Source organism: Ornithodoros turicata, chromosome 1 (genome assembly GCF_037126465.1).
Source record: "Ornithodoros turicata isolate Travis chromosome 1, ASM3712646v1, whole genome shotgun sequence".
NCBI lineage: Eukaryota > Metazoa > Arthropoda > Arachnida > Ixodida > Argasidae > Ornithodoros > Ornithodoros turicata.
The window spans coordinates 87788653-87803953 of NC_088201.1; the positions used below are offsets into that span (position 1 = coordinate 87788653).

At 45.2% G+C, this 15301-nt stretch overlaps 1 long non-coding RNA gene across 1 annotated transcript in view; it reads left to right on the top strand.

The window, feature by feature from the left end:
* Positions 1-3926, top strand: part of LOC135365896 (uncharacterized) — a 140598-nt gene extending 136672 nt beyond the window's left edge. Inside the window, exons 2-3 of the long non-coding RNA XR_010413995.1 lie at positions 3698-3827; positions 3881-3926. This is a non-coding gene — a long non-coding RNA (uncharacterized LOC135365896). The remainder of the gene's footprint in view (positions 1-3697; positions 3828-3880) is intronic.
* Positions 3927-15301: the final 11375 nt, after the last annotated feature.

Genomic DNA, 15301 nt, shown 5'->3' on the forward strand with positions numbered 1-15301 from the left:
TACTCCAAGTTTAATTATGTAAATATTTGCGAACTGAACTCGGAAATTTGCCAAATAAAGGTCACTTTTTTACCCCACCAATATGAAGAGCGTGCCGAATTCACCCAAATTCATGATAATTCACAGTGATATTCACGAGCTATCTCATCGGAAAAAATAGCCGAATATCATGCTTTTCGGAGCACCCGATCGTAACGCGCGATGACTTTTTGAGCTCAATCGCTCTCAGTGCGACGAAAGGAGGTTCCGAAGCCAGCCCACAGAGTGATAGTAGAAAAAGTAACAGTTCCTAAAATTGGGAGAGGGAAAGCATTATTCCAGCGAAAGTCGGACGTGATAAGCCGTGCTTGTTTTATCTCTTTCTGCGATGTCGGAGAGGGCTGGGTTTCCAACCTCCTTTCGTCGGACTGACAAAGATTGCGCTGAAAAATTCATCGTGCGCTATTCTGTGCGACCTCCGCAGAGCATGATGTTCGGCTATTTTTTCCAACGGGATAGCTCCTGAATACCCCTGTCAATTAAGTCGACTAAATTAGACACGCTCTTCACATTGGTGGGGTAAAAAAGTGGCCTTTACTAGGCAAATTTCTGACTTAACCTCGCAAAAATTTACATAATTAAACTTTGACCGCAGGACTCTAGGAGGTGTAGTTTTGTTATTATAATTCAATGACACGTTTTCTGGGACACCTTGTATGTGAAAGTAAGCTCACGGGGTTTGAACCATTCTTGTTCGTCTGTTGCACCCTGAGAGGCCCCGTTTGACAAAATCTCTTGCAAAACAGCTCTCGAAATGGCCAAATTGCCAATTTGACCAAGTTCGGCGCTTAATATCATTTGATATAACAATGCTATTAAAGATGTCCTAAGCTGATTTTGTAACTTGTATAGCTGGAAGTAAGATCAGGGGGTTTGAACCCCATACCTTGTTCCCCTGTTGGACCCTGAGAGGTCGCGTTTGAGAAAATCCCTCCTTAACGGCACTCGAAATGGCCAAATGACCTATTTCATCAACCTTGAGGCTTAATATCATTTGATATAAAAATTATCTTAAAGACGTCCTAAGCTGATTTTGTAATATGTACACGTAAAAGTAAAATCATGTATCTTGTTCCCGTGTTGCACCCTGAGAGGCCCTGTTTGACAAAATCGTTTCCAAAACAGCCCTCGAAATGGCCTAATGGCCAATGTGATCAAGTTCGGCGCTTAATATCCTTTGATATAACAATGATATTAAAGATGTCCTAAGCTGATTATGCAATATGTATATGTGAAAGTAAGATCACAGGGTTTGAACCTCGTACCTTGTTCCCCTGTTGCACCCTGAGAGGTCGCGTTTGAGAAAATCGCCTCCGAAACGGCACTCAAAATGGCCATATGGCCTATTTCATGTACCTTGAGGCTTAATAACATTTCATCCATATAAAAATGATATTAAAGATGTCCAAAGCTGATTTTGTAATATGTATATGTGAAAGTAAGCTCACAGGGTTTGAACCTATCTTGTTCCCCTGTTGCACCCTGAGAGGCCCCGTTTGACAAAATCGCTTACAAAACAGCCCTCGAAATGGCCAAATTGCCAGTTTGATCAAGTTCGGCGCTTAATATCATTTGATATAACAATAATATTAAAGATGTGCTAAGCTGATTTTGTAATTTCTATATCTGAAAGTAAGATCACGGGGTTCGAACCCCGTATTTTGTTTACCTGTTGCAGCCTGAAAGGTCGCGTTTGACAAAATCGCTTCCAAAACGGCACTCTAAGTGACCAATTGGCCAATTTCATCAACTTCGGCGCTTAATATCATTTGATATAACCATAATATTAAAGATGTCCTAACCTGATGTTGTAATATGTATACGTGAAAGTAAGATCACGGGGTTTGAACCTCCTACCTTGTTCCCCTATTGCACCCTGAGAGGTCGCGTTTGACAAAATCGTCTCCGAAACGGCACTCGAAATGGCCAAATGGCCTATTTCATGAACCTTGAGGCTTAATATCATTTCATATACAAATGATCTTAAAGATGTCCAAAGCTGATTTTGTAATATGTATATGTGAAAGTAAGCTCACAGGGTTTGAACCTATCTTGTTCCCCTGTTGCACCCTGAGAGGCCCCGTTTGACAAAATCGCTTGCAAAACAGCCCTCAAAATGGCCAATTTGATCAAGTTCGGCGCTTAGTATCATTTGATAGAACAATAATATTAAAGATGTCCTCAGCTGATTATGTATATGTGAAAGTAAGATCACGGGGTTTGAACCTCGTACCTTGTTCGCTTGTTGCACCCTCAAAGGTCACGTTTGAGAAACTCGCTTCCAAAACTGTACTCGAAATGGCCATATGGGCAATTTCACCAACTTTGGGGCTTAATATCATTTGATATAACAATAATACTAAAGATGTCCTAAGGTTCCCTCTGTCCCCCACTCCTTCCTGCTGTCCTCTCTCCGTCTGTCCACGTCTGTACGCCGCTCATAGCCGCAGTTGCTTCGCGGCGCTAACACCCAATAAAAAAAAAATGTCCTAAGGTGATTTTGTAATATGTATATGTGAAAGTAAGATCACGGGGCTTGAACCCTGTATCTTGTTCCCCTGTTGCACCCTGAGAGGTCACATTTGACGAAATCGCTTCCAAAACTTCACTCGAAATGGACAGTTTTATCAAGTTTAATATCAAAGCGATATAAAATACAAAACGGTATCATTTGTATATTACTCACTCAACGCAGAGTTGTCTATTCTGTTGGAGATCCGTAAAAAATGACCGTCCGAAATCCCCATAGGCACAATGCATTAAAATTCATTTGGCCAGGGTGCATAGGTTTATATTCTGGTAGCGCCTTGCACGTCTCCAGGGATTCTTTGCATGGTGTTCTTCTGTATCAGACGATAACGTCTTAAAATTTTTATTCTGTTTAGCTGTTAATTGGCATACACGCAGTCTCCCATTGAATTCACACCCTGTAAGGCCGCTTCGCGCATAGCGGCTGAACATAGTTGCGGAGCGCGCCAGGCCGGGGGGGGGGGGGGGACCGCGAATTTTGGGATTGTTAATCGCTAGAGAACAAAGCATCTCTAACCCGAGCTTCACCTCAAAATGGTGCCTATATACATAATACGAGGTGCACTACACGGAGCGGAAGAAACATTGTTTCTGCGAGTCTTTGGCAACTCTTGCTTCGGGAGCTGGACATGATGCCACATCAGCACTCGATGCACATCGACAAGACGATGCGGCCATGAAACAGTACGGCTCCGCGTTTCGCGATTACAGGTGCCAACATAAATACAACCAGTCACACATGCTCTTCTGCCATTTCGGTGTTACACTTCATCGCCTGGGATGCCACCACGAACATCCATCGATATCCGCAGGAAAATCATCGCGCTTTCGCAGGCCGGTCTGTCGCAACGACAAATAGCGCAGCATATAGATTGCTCTCTGCCAACTGTAAACCGCGTGATACGAGCGTTTAGAGAGGAAGGCCGCATAACGGATGCCCCTCGTGGACAACGACCAGCATCCACAACCAGAGTGGAGGACGAGATGATCATAGTCGCCAGTCAGTTTATTCCTCCTCCATTATGATATTTTCTGGGACTGTTGTGATGACTCTACTTCAGTTTACGTTTTCCACGAGACAAGGAACCTTTTTATTGCTATTATTGCTTTTTAATTTTTTTGCTACTAGGTTCGTTTGCTACTGCAGCCATGTTGCAGCAATGCCCTTCAGGGTGGAGGCGGACATCAAATATGGCCTGAATGACCCCGCTCCTACGGACATGCCATGCATATGGAAAAAAGTCTCAGCTAAGCTTCTGGTGCATTTCAACTGTTATATGGTGAATACCACTAACTATCCATCTTATTACAGGCAGCGCGTATTGCTGATGTTGACTTCATAAAACCAGAAGTAGGAAAAGAAAAACGAGAGGCCAACAAGGACTCCAGATACATTGCACATTTGCACGGATTACCAGCTGAAGGATTGCCTTAATGCTGCCAAGGTACTGTGATTAAACGGAACTACAAACCATGACGTTACGGCTCTAACTTAGCATGCTTGATATTAACGCATGACAAACTTAATTACAGAAGCTGGCACAGATACACTCCTCTTCACAAGCGTCACCGACAGAGGCCGCAGAACAGCATTTTCAGCCTCCTGCAAAAGCTCGTGCTCACACATGTCGTATAGAGACAGTAGAGAGTCTCTAGTGTAGGTTGGACAAGGAGAGTGCTATGAAGTGCGTATCAGTGGGGATGAATGCTCTATGATTGAAACACAGACACGTGGCGAATCGAATAACTCAATATGAATGGAATAAAGAAAAAGAAGGATCACTGCTTCCGTCATGAAGAGAATGATATCCTGGCGTTTTGAACAACAAGGCATACTTGCCGAAATAATGAGATATGCAAAGGCACCAAACGTTGCTGCCATTCGTTGAGGCCATGATGCCGAGCCAAGAGCAAGAGCAGCATTTATCGACAGGGAATCAAGGAAGCATAAAGGTTTCGAAGTCTCTATATATGGCTTTATCGTGTCCAGTGAAAAGCCGTATATAGGAGCCTCACCAGACGGTATTGTTTCATGTGCATGCTGTCCTAAAGCGGTGCTGGAGATTAAGTGTCCATATTCTATCAAGCACATGACTGTTACACAGCAACAAAATGCAAATGTGTCTTGTACGTCCAAGGGAAAAACTGGAGCATAGCCGGCATTTCTGGACAAGAACCACCACCTTAACCGGAGCCACTCATATTATTGTCCGCTCCCCTCAATAACATTACCCAGAGGTGGCGAGAGTGATAGATGATAATTAATTCTGACCAAACTATCTATCGACAACCATGGGTGATAAATGAATAGAGAGCCTTCACTTGAAGAGATTAAGCCATTAATTTTTATTAGCTTCTCAGTTATGAGCTTTATGCAACTGACTCACCGGTAGCTTTTCGCTGCCTTGTTTGCCGAAACCAAGCTGTCCGTACGTGGCCGTATAGGCACGTGGTTCCTATCTACAGTTTACCGCGCACTAGTAAAGAGGTATCAGAAGCTAGGACCCGAAATGGTAGGCGTATTCTGCGAAAGCTGCTGAATCCTATCGAGGAAAGACTTGAATTGATTGTAGCGCAGGCTGGACTGCAACTGACATGCACAATAGTGAAAGACAAAAGGGGACGGTATCACAAACTTGGCGTCATCCTCCATCATGTCATGCTTGACATTGGTGTTCTAATTCCCCTGGAAGCATCCTATTTCGACTTAGCAAGAACACAACAGCAAACGAGAGAAGGTGTCGTTTCAGTGGTGAACGATTATTCAGTAAGCAACACGGCATGGTACACCTGAGAAGAACTTTCCCTTTTCTTCCGACTATAAACTGCACTAATGAGTGCCACGATAACTTGGACTCTTGCATCTCGATTACGCGAACTCCCGGGGACATACCAGAAGCACAAGTGTCATTTAAATGAAAAATTGGGCTTTATGTTCTCGAGATGTACAAAGATTGCGGGTTGCAACAGTACGAGCAAGTGATCGAAATTGAAGGGGGGGGGGATATAGGTTTATTGCAAAAAAAAAAAACAAGAAAGAGGGGAAAGGTTAGCCTGGCTCCAGAAGCCGACTTGCTATTCCCGCTTACAAAAAAAAAAGGAAAAATAAAAAGAGGAAAAAGAAAGAAAAAACGAAAAGAGCGAAAGAAAAGAGGCGCAGTCACAGGCTCAGCGCTAGCCCTGTGTCAGTAAGGAAGCGTACGAGTTCCCTTCCGACGCGCCACTGAATGGGGCGTTGCAGAGGGCCCAGTAGTGTTGCCAGCGAGACCTCCCTCAACCCTAGGGCAGCTAGCCGCTCCTTCAGAGTGGCACGGGGAGCGGCGAACAGGCGACAGTGGAGGAGTAGGTGGGAAGTGTTGCCCTCGGTAGAGCAGGCTGCACATGTAGGGGTGTCAAGCGTGCTGAGTTGGAAGAGCCGTGTTGGCGTTCGAGCAACGCTTAACCGCAGACGGTGGATAACAGACGCCTCCCTCCTCGTGATGTTTGGGGGAGGGACGTGTTGCATTTTTGGGTAGATGGAGTGCAGAAATATATTGGGCGAGATGGCACGTTCTATGAAATGTATTCAATGTATTCAATTCTATGAAGCGTAAGCAACGTATTTGGAGCAGGCAGGGTGACACTGAAAGCGGGATGCTGAGACTCAAGGCAACCGTGGTATGGGCACGATTCGCAACAAAGTCGGCACGGGCATTTCCGGGCAGCCCGACGTGACTGGGTACCCACTGGAGCCGTACGCTGTGGCCGGATGCCAGGATGCCAGCTCGTTGTATCTGGCGATTACAAGCATGCGGAGATCGCAAATAGCATTTGTGACGCGCGTTCGGCCATTGCATCAGGTGTGCACAACATGAGGGAATATATTCTATCTCTTTTGTTGTAGTTTCAATGAAACTGAATGAGGACCTACAAAATGATCAATAATTTACAGTTCCCACTTTCGTGACGGTGAAACGCCGCTGGATACTGTATCACCATCAAATGCACCGACCAAACGGCAACCTGTTTCGAGATAATGATTGAGGTGTTTCACCGCCACTGCCCAAGCCTATATTGCTCCAGGTAATCTGGCTGACGAGTCTCACAGTGAGAGCTGAAGTTCTACGTTGTCCAAAAGGTTTAGTATTTACGCGCCGACCAATTCACAGCTGTGTTGGCCCAAGGCTACGACGGTAGCCGAAGTAAAAACTCACATAATTTCTTCTTTGAGGATCTCTTTAGCGTTATTGTATCTGATGTACAGGAAAAACTGCAGTACAAGTTGATACAATAAGTTGTGTCTTTACGTGTTGATCTGCATGGATAAAACGGACCGCACGATGTAGGTTTCAGTGACGAAGCTATGTGTGTGCAAAGAGGACGAAAGGACTACAAGACTCAGTCAAAACCATGATATTACAAATGGCTGGAGTCAGAGAAATACACGTAAATAGCCTTCGCTAGCATGCCAGGATTTTGTGAGGCGTCAAATGACCATCCTTTCAACCTATCACTTACAGGTGTTTTGACAGACGCGAGTGGCTGTTCCCCCTTCCGCACTGTTAGATACATTATAAATACGGTGGTTGCTTCTGCGCAGATTCTCTCCATTCTCTTCGTTCGCGCTCCATAAAGGTTCTACATTATTTGCACGTCGAAAATTAGCCCTTCTAATTACGGCGGTCGCCACGCAAGCTACGGTTCCACTTGAGAATGCATAGAACGGGGGGCGTGGTATCACGTCGGATACTTCCAAGACCGCCACTGGCGGCGCTGTCGGGACGGGTGTCCTTTGACTGTGACCTTTAGGTGTCGCACGGTCCCTATATCTTGCAACATTTTCTATGCAGGTGTTCGTGCTGTAACGCGCCTGACAAATGTTTATGTTGTGTAGGCCAAATCTGTGAGGAGACCGAGGTTGACACTTAGCAGCACTTACTTGACTTTTCAAAAGGCATTGGTACTGCACTGAGCTTTTATCCAGGACGGTGAGTACTGGCTACCCCCAACTGTTTTAGAGGTTCGGTCTCCGCAAACCCGAAAAATGACACGCACGTCGTGTTTCATTCTTGTTCTCACAATGCACTAAGGAACAGCTATGCTTCATCGCTTACCGTCATATATCCAGTAACCATTCACTGTTAATAAAAAGCAGGAATGCCATGCGTATTGAAAGTACGGAAACCGAGAACGGTGACGCTCAAAGAACACACAGCCCGCCGAGAGGAGCCGAGTTGACGCCTCAAAGGCCGGAAGAGAACGCTCCTGGCGTCACGACTGTCCAAGTGCGGCTTTCAGTCGGGGGGAAAAGATGCAAGTTGAAAATTACATTATAAGTTCTCGGAGCCGAATATAAACGAAATATTTTGCATGGTGGCCACGGAAAGATATAAGGAATCATTTGATGAGGCCTACTTACTTCACATCTGGGGTCCAGACTGTTCCTTTAAGGATAACCTTTCCCCAAACACCGCACAAAAGGCCACGCAGGTCGACATCGACGAAAAGCTGGCATACAGAAAAGACAGCTGGCATACAGAATACGGTGCAGATGCCGTAAATTGCGAGGAAGAGCGAACGCAACGTTTCGACAAAAGATTGTAACGACATCCTTCGACATTGTTCCTCCGACCCCGACAGCTGGGCTATTGTACAGAACACACGACTTAGGACACAAGTTGCAGGAATCAGTGCAAGATACATCACGGCCTTGCACGGTGACAGAAAAGGAAGCACGAGGAAATCACTCACAAAATTCAGATCAAGAGTGGTGGTGGTGGTGGTGGTGATGGCGAGAGGGAAAGAGTGCCTCAACAAGCATTCATTGATCAACTAACGGTTGAGTCCCACGGGAACGTACGTGCTACAAGGAAGAAGATAAAGAAGGGTTCAGGTAAAACTGACCATAGACGTTTAACAGCCTTCGGAAGCGCAATGGAAGACGCGCAGTTGAAGAACTTTCTACACGTTATGGCTTGACACTCCAAAATTTATTTGTAAAGGACTTGAGGGGCGTTATGCACAATCACGTTCACGGCGGATGATACCCCTCAGGTTACCAGTATGGCCAGCCACTTTATTCTGTACGGGCCTGTCGCAGTTAAACGAAACTGACAGAATGCTTGTGAAAAACCTGTGTACCCTTCTGGACGGACATTACGTGAGCAACGCACTATGGTACCAAATGTCTCATCTAATCGCTGGAGTGCCCTGTCTACGCTTAATCAATGAATACAGAAGCTGTATCGACGACATGGTAGACGTGGCAGAGACGCAAGGACCGATCGTAGGGGCCCAAGTATCATTCCGCAAAGCGCTAGAAGGCCTTCTCAAAGAAAAATGCAGCACAAGAATGGCACCACTCCAATGCCCGCCTGCCTCCACCAATATTGTGATCAAAATTGAAGGCGATGGCTCTGTCATTAATCGCAAGTCTACGTGGATCATGCTATCATTTCTTGAAATATATCAAACAGAAAAGCTGCAAAGCCTCAAGAACCACAAACGTCTTTCCATTACTGAAGCATCTGAGAGCTACTTCAACGTGAGAAAGTCATTGCAATCGGCGGTTGTTTCGTGCCTGTTAAGATGCGCTAGGGTTCGGACCTGAAGTTCATTTTGCTGGTGATGGGTCTGCAATCAGCTTCGTCAGATTATGCATGCTTCCTCTGTACTGCATCGAAAAAGACGCATGCCGATCGTGATGTACTAGCACAGCAGATCAACTCTCTCCAATGCAGAGGACACTGGACAATCTTTAAGGGACGATAGTATGCAGAATGGCGTGCACTTCACACCTCTGTTCAACATTTCGCCCGATGACGTAGTTCCATATAGTACTCTACATATGAAAATACGTATCTTCGACAAGCACCTGCAAAGCGTGATGCAACCATTTTTTATATGGAGTGCTTAGAAAGTGTAAAATCTACAGAAGTGCGTGAGAGCAATATCAACGCATTCCATAAATTATTGTCAGGATGGGGCGTCCGTGTTCCCATGTTCACTGAGAACGAATGTCCTAACGGTCCTATGTTCTCTCTGCTCACTGGGGTTAAAGTTGATGTGCGTCTGCATAGATTGCCATCAATGCTAAACGGAAGACTGCATCTCGAAACGGAAGCCACAGTTTCGAATCTCTGGGACTCGTTCCAGACGCTGATCTCTACTTTCAGCAACGACACAACAGGATAAAACACGTAGGGATGTGCAACGAACTTGATCAGGTTATTCAGTTCCCTGTAAAAAGCCGAAGAAAAGGGTATGACCGCACACAAGTGACTCCCTATATATACAGCATTGCGCATCACACATCGCAAAAGCACGTAGAGAACAAGTGCCTCGGATGGTTTTCCCGTCAGGGTCCGGAAACGAAAAATGACGAATGAATGGGATGCGGCTACAACGCACTACTTGTCCAAAGGCTAGACTTTTCGTCTTCCCATGCTGTGCACAGAACATCGCCTCCGGTGTAGATGCCTGCATCAAAAGTGGCACTTCTGGTCTCAAAAAGCCTCTCGTCTGGATCAGCTTGCAAAGGAACGGTGTTCCTAACGAAGACAGGCAGGTCGTCCCACTGTACACCTTTCATGACGGGAACTTCGAGGCGGTCACTTATGTCTCGACACATGGCATCATAACACTGTCCTGGCTGCGCTCTAATGGCTAGTGCCTTTCTAATGTTGAGGAAACTTCCGGCACGAACTGCAACTGCCTTCAGCTTGGAATGCTTCGCCCGAAACCTCAAGGACCAAAACTTGCGAGGGGGCCCAAAAAGTGATATGTACCGAGGATAATGAATGTGCAACTTCGGTGTTACTTTACCTTCTGGGTACCTTTGTAGAAATGCCCGCAGAAATGAAGCGATCTGCACTTCAAGGTATAGCTTACGCTATCAATGGGTATCCTGTCGGAGAAGAGAATGTTGACAACTTCACGGTACTGGAAATAGATGTGCCAGTCAGGGTTTCCTTCTGGAATGTGGTCGCCAAACAACTGTGGAAGGAGGCAAAACGGGCATGGCTTTTGGCTGGTTGTTCCCTTTATACATCGCACTTTGTCTGAGCTCATGAGGCGTACTGCAATGGGCTTGTTCTTCATGTCATGATGTTTATACCGAAATAATTGAACCAGTGAACCTCTGAAGAGTAATTTTGAGGACATCAGAGAATCCAACGCGGCATTCAGGACGGTGTTTATGCCTCCTTCTATGACGTCGTGCTTTACGTCGGGGAGAAGCTGATATGTGACGTCGAATCCGTCCAGTGCAAAAAGACAGTACCGTTCTTTAACCCTATACAGTTTCCCATTATCTCAGTTCAACTGCAGCTATGTGACTGTTGTGTGCTTCCGCAATTCTTAAAGTACAGCGAGACTCCTCTGTCAGTGATGGCAGATTCGTGCTGCTTGCACGGCAATGGCGGCATACCGGACCCGCTGTGAAACCGCACCTGTACCCTCTGAGCCTGTTCAAAGACAGGTTGTTACCACTAAATACAATGATGCTTGCTCTGAAGTCAACTGCTGACACTTTCCACACAACCTATAGTCCATTTGACTGTATAAAGTTAAGGTCAGCAATTACAGGATCGATGACTCTGTAGAGGCCGTGCTGCTTTCCAGTGCATACTTGACGATGGCAACAAGTCGGTTCAAGTCGGATCAAATCGGTTCCGAATGGCGTCGAGAAAATGCAAATAAAGAAGGTGCATTGCCAGAAAGAAAGTGCCTGCTGCAGATCTGGCTGTTATTTGTTGGCTTCCAGTGTGCCCTTTTGACAGCCTGCGGCCAGGCCGCCCTTTTTGTTGGATTCTTCGGCAAGCGAAACGAACGCACCTCTGACAAAAGATTCGTCCCCGAACGCATGCCACAGCCAGGAACTACACAACACAAACTGAGATTCGAAAAGCGCTGCAATTATTCACGCTGTGACGGAAAACAAACACTATGCAGCTATGTCAACGACACACTAGGATAAACCCAGCCGTACACAGCAAAGCGGAAGTCGGCTAGGGGATTTGGAGTCGAACTTCCGGCTACCGCGACGAGTGCGTCCTCGCGGTTAGTTTCACCCAAGAAAGAGCGAATAGGTGCGGCAACAGTGACTGCTACAATATGGCGCGTCCCTCGCTTATACTATGATTCTCGGGCCTTTTCTTCTAGCATATACTCCTTATGGTTTCTATTCTCCGACCTACTGATTATCTTTCCTTCGTCGATCCCAATTTGACAGCCATCGTTCCAAGAAGCCTGGAGAGAGCATTGCAAACAGCCATTAATAGAATCCGCCTAGGTCAGCTCTACACACGGACAACATAACACAGAATGAAGCCCACACCAACTTCGTTATGCCGCACCTGCAACACTCCGGAAGACAATACTTCACATAATCACGCAGTGTCCATTCTACAAAAGTCATAAACAACGACTTCAGGCCAGGGAAGGGTAACGGTAATGGAAACAGAAACGGTATATTACCGAAATTGGAGATGGTAACGATAACGGAAACGCATAGCACGATGCTCCATTACCTGAAACAGAAACGAAAACGAATTTATCGTCCTGTATTGAATTCGTGTAATGGTTATTCCTGTTGTGCGATGACATTTGAGTGACTTTTCATTTTTTTTTTGTTTTCCTTTTCATGACTCCATTCCCTGTAATGCTCTGAATACTACACGAGAGCGCGCAATACTGGATCTCGAGGGTGTTCCGTCGCTTACCTCGTCCCAGCCCTCATACCTCATGACACTAGCACCACACTCCACCATTGCACGAGGAGGAAGCACTACGATTTTTCGTTACTTATTTTATATTTTTCGTTTTTTTTTCACTGTGGCCATGGCAGTATTATTTACTACTGATAGTGTTCACTTATTCACTTCAAGTTCTTCAGTTCAAGGTTGCAGCGGCAGCACTGTGAAGCCCCGGAAGGTTTTATAAGCGTACCGTGCCTGTGACTTACTGCAGTCAGCGGCTTGGTTGATTAGCGCTAACATTGCATCTGATGTTTCTTTAGGTAAGGCGCACTATATTACTTACTGAGTGATACAACTGATTGTGCCGCTGACTGCACCATGAGTGATTGCATCTGTTGTAATAAGCCTTTGCCTCGTGATGGTTATTTCTTGAGCTGTTCGAATTGTAAATACGAATTTCACCTTACATCACAATGTTCTGGAGTGACTGAAAAAACATTCCGGTCTATGAGTGTTTTAAAGCGCCAAGAATGGATATGTCGCACCTGTCGAACTCATGATGCCCGGTCCGGTGATGTGGTTTCAGGGTCGCAACCCAGTATGGCGTCTTCATCGGGTACGGGAGACATAAAAGATAGTATTGATAAACTAATGTGCGAATTGTTGTCAGTGAAAGCAACTGTGAACCAGATACCATTACTAAGCCAGAAGGTTGAAGGCCTTGCAGCCCTCAAACCAGTGGTTGAATCACTGTTGCCTATTAAGGACGCGATCGAGGAACTCAAAAATTCTATCACTTTCGTCTCGAATATGTACGATGAAGTTCGCGCTAACGTCAAAAAAATGCTGATGACATAAATGAAACAACTAAGAGAGTGACTGTGCTTGAAGATACGGTGGAAAAGCAAGCTGAAGAAATACAGAAACTACTAACATTACAGAACGATAGTGAGCAGCACAATCGTAATCTCAACCTAGAGCTTCACGGGATACCCGTACAGGAGGGCGAAAACCTCAGAGACATTGTTCGGAACATAGCTAGTAAAGCTAGCATATCTGATTTTAAGCCTGAAGCTGTGCAACACATTCACCGTTTACCTGTGAAAGGTGGCAAGATACCGCCTATATTGGTTAGGTTTACTTCGTTGGAAGCCAGGAACGCTCTGTTGCAGAAGCGCAAGATGATAAGAATGCTTTCAGAAAATAGAGATTTGCCTGATAACCTGTACGTGAACGAAAACTTAACAGGTTTCAACAGAGACCTGTTATGGAAGGCAAAGCAACGTGCGAAAGAACAAGCATACAGGTTCGTGTGGACAAAGAACGGAAAAAATTATGTCAGGAAGGTTGAAAGGGATCCAGTGTTGCGTATCACACGCCACAAAGACCTCGCTAAAATTGTCTAATCCGTCATGAACACTTGCTTTGTATTGCCAAACTTTGATGCCTTGTTGGAGGTAGTAAACCAACCTAATCTTCGTACTTCCTTTGGTGCCGTCCATATTACCATCAGAAGCATGCGCAGACACTGGTGTCAATTACAAACAATTATTAGCAAATTGCAAGATTGCATTGACGTGTTTGCTATCTCTGAAATAAATATAACCTCGCTGGAGACAAACCTTTATCAGGTTCCTGGGTATCAGCCTTTCTTCTTGACACGTGACACGAGTCGTGGGGATGGCTTAGCGGTTTATGTTCGGAAGGGTTTTCATGCTCAGATAACCCCTGTTTCAGCCAATGAAATGGAATGTATCGTGTTAAATGTCACTGGAAATAACACCTCGTTGACTGTGCTTTCTGTTTATCGTCCCCCTAAGAGTAATGCCACGCTGTTCCTTGATGAGCTAAAACATATTCTTTCTAAGTCTCTGTCCACGGACATTTGTATGATTGGAGATCTAAACATAGACGTTATGAAAAGCACCAACAGTGTTGTATGCGACTACCTTGATATCCTTGCAGAGTTTGGTATGAATGCATTGATACAACAACCGACTCGTGTAGAGCCGTTACGTGACCATATTGTTTCTGCGTGCTTGGATCATGTAAATGTAAGATGCCGTGATGGCTCTGCATGGGGTGGAGTTGTTGAAGAAAAGCTGTCTGAACACTACTTCACTTTCGTTTTTTTGTGCAATCAAGGCCAGGCCGATGCCAGTTGCTCAACAATCGCTCAAGTTATTGATACTGACTTATTTGATAGACAACTCGCACAACAAGACCGGTCGGATGAATTCATGCATTGCACGCACCACGAGATGTATAACATCCTCGTAGGAAAGTTTACGATGTGCTACGAGAAAGCCAAGCGCCCTGTTAGATTTACAAAACGAAAGGTGGATCATCACTGGCTTGACAATGATATTCTGTCTCTAATCAAACAGAAAGAAATTTGTTGGCAGCGATGTCGCAGACACCCAAGTGATACTGAATTAAAAAACAAATTTCGTGCACTGAGAAATAGGGTGACGGCACTTATTAGACTGGCAAGAGGTGCTTATTACCATAATAAATTCAATAGCGCTAAAGGGAACATCAAAGAAACCAGGCGTATAATTAACCACTTACGTGGTCATTATGCGGAGCGTAGCATTGATCAGCACCTGACCAACAGTTTTGATACTGTACACAACTTGGCTGACAGGTTTAGCGCACATTTCGCTAATATTCCAACACAGCCATGTTCAGGTAGAGACACTAGACTGGCCTCACCTAATAAAAACTCATGTGGATTTCCTGATATGAAGGAAGACGAGCTGCTTCTCATTGTTAGTAACTTATCCAACACTAGGGCCCCTGGCTGTGATGGGATCCGTAGTATCGATGTCAAAAGGAATATTCACGTTATGAAACATATCATTGTATCCATTTTAAACGGTATTTTTCCAACTGGCGAGGTGCCTGCGATGCTTAAAAGATCACTCATTAGACCAGTCTTTAAAAAGGGAAAGCGCGATGATGTGGCTAATTATAGACCGATATAGTCCCAGTCCTGGCCCTGATAATGGAAAAATATGTGTACTCTCCCATGAACAATTTTGCTAACCGGTTTA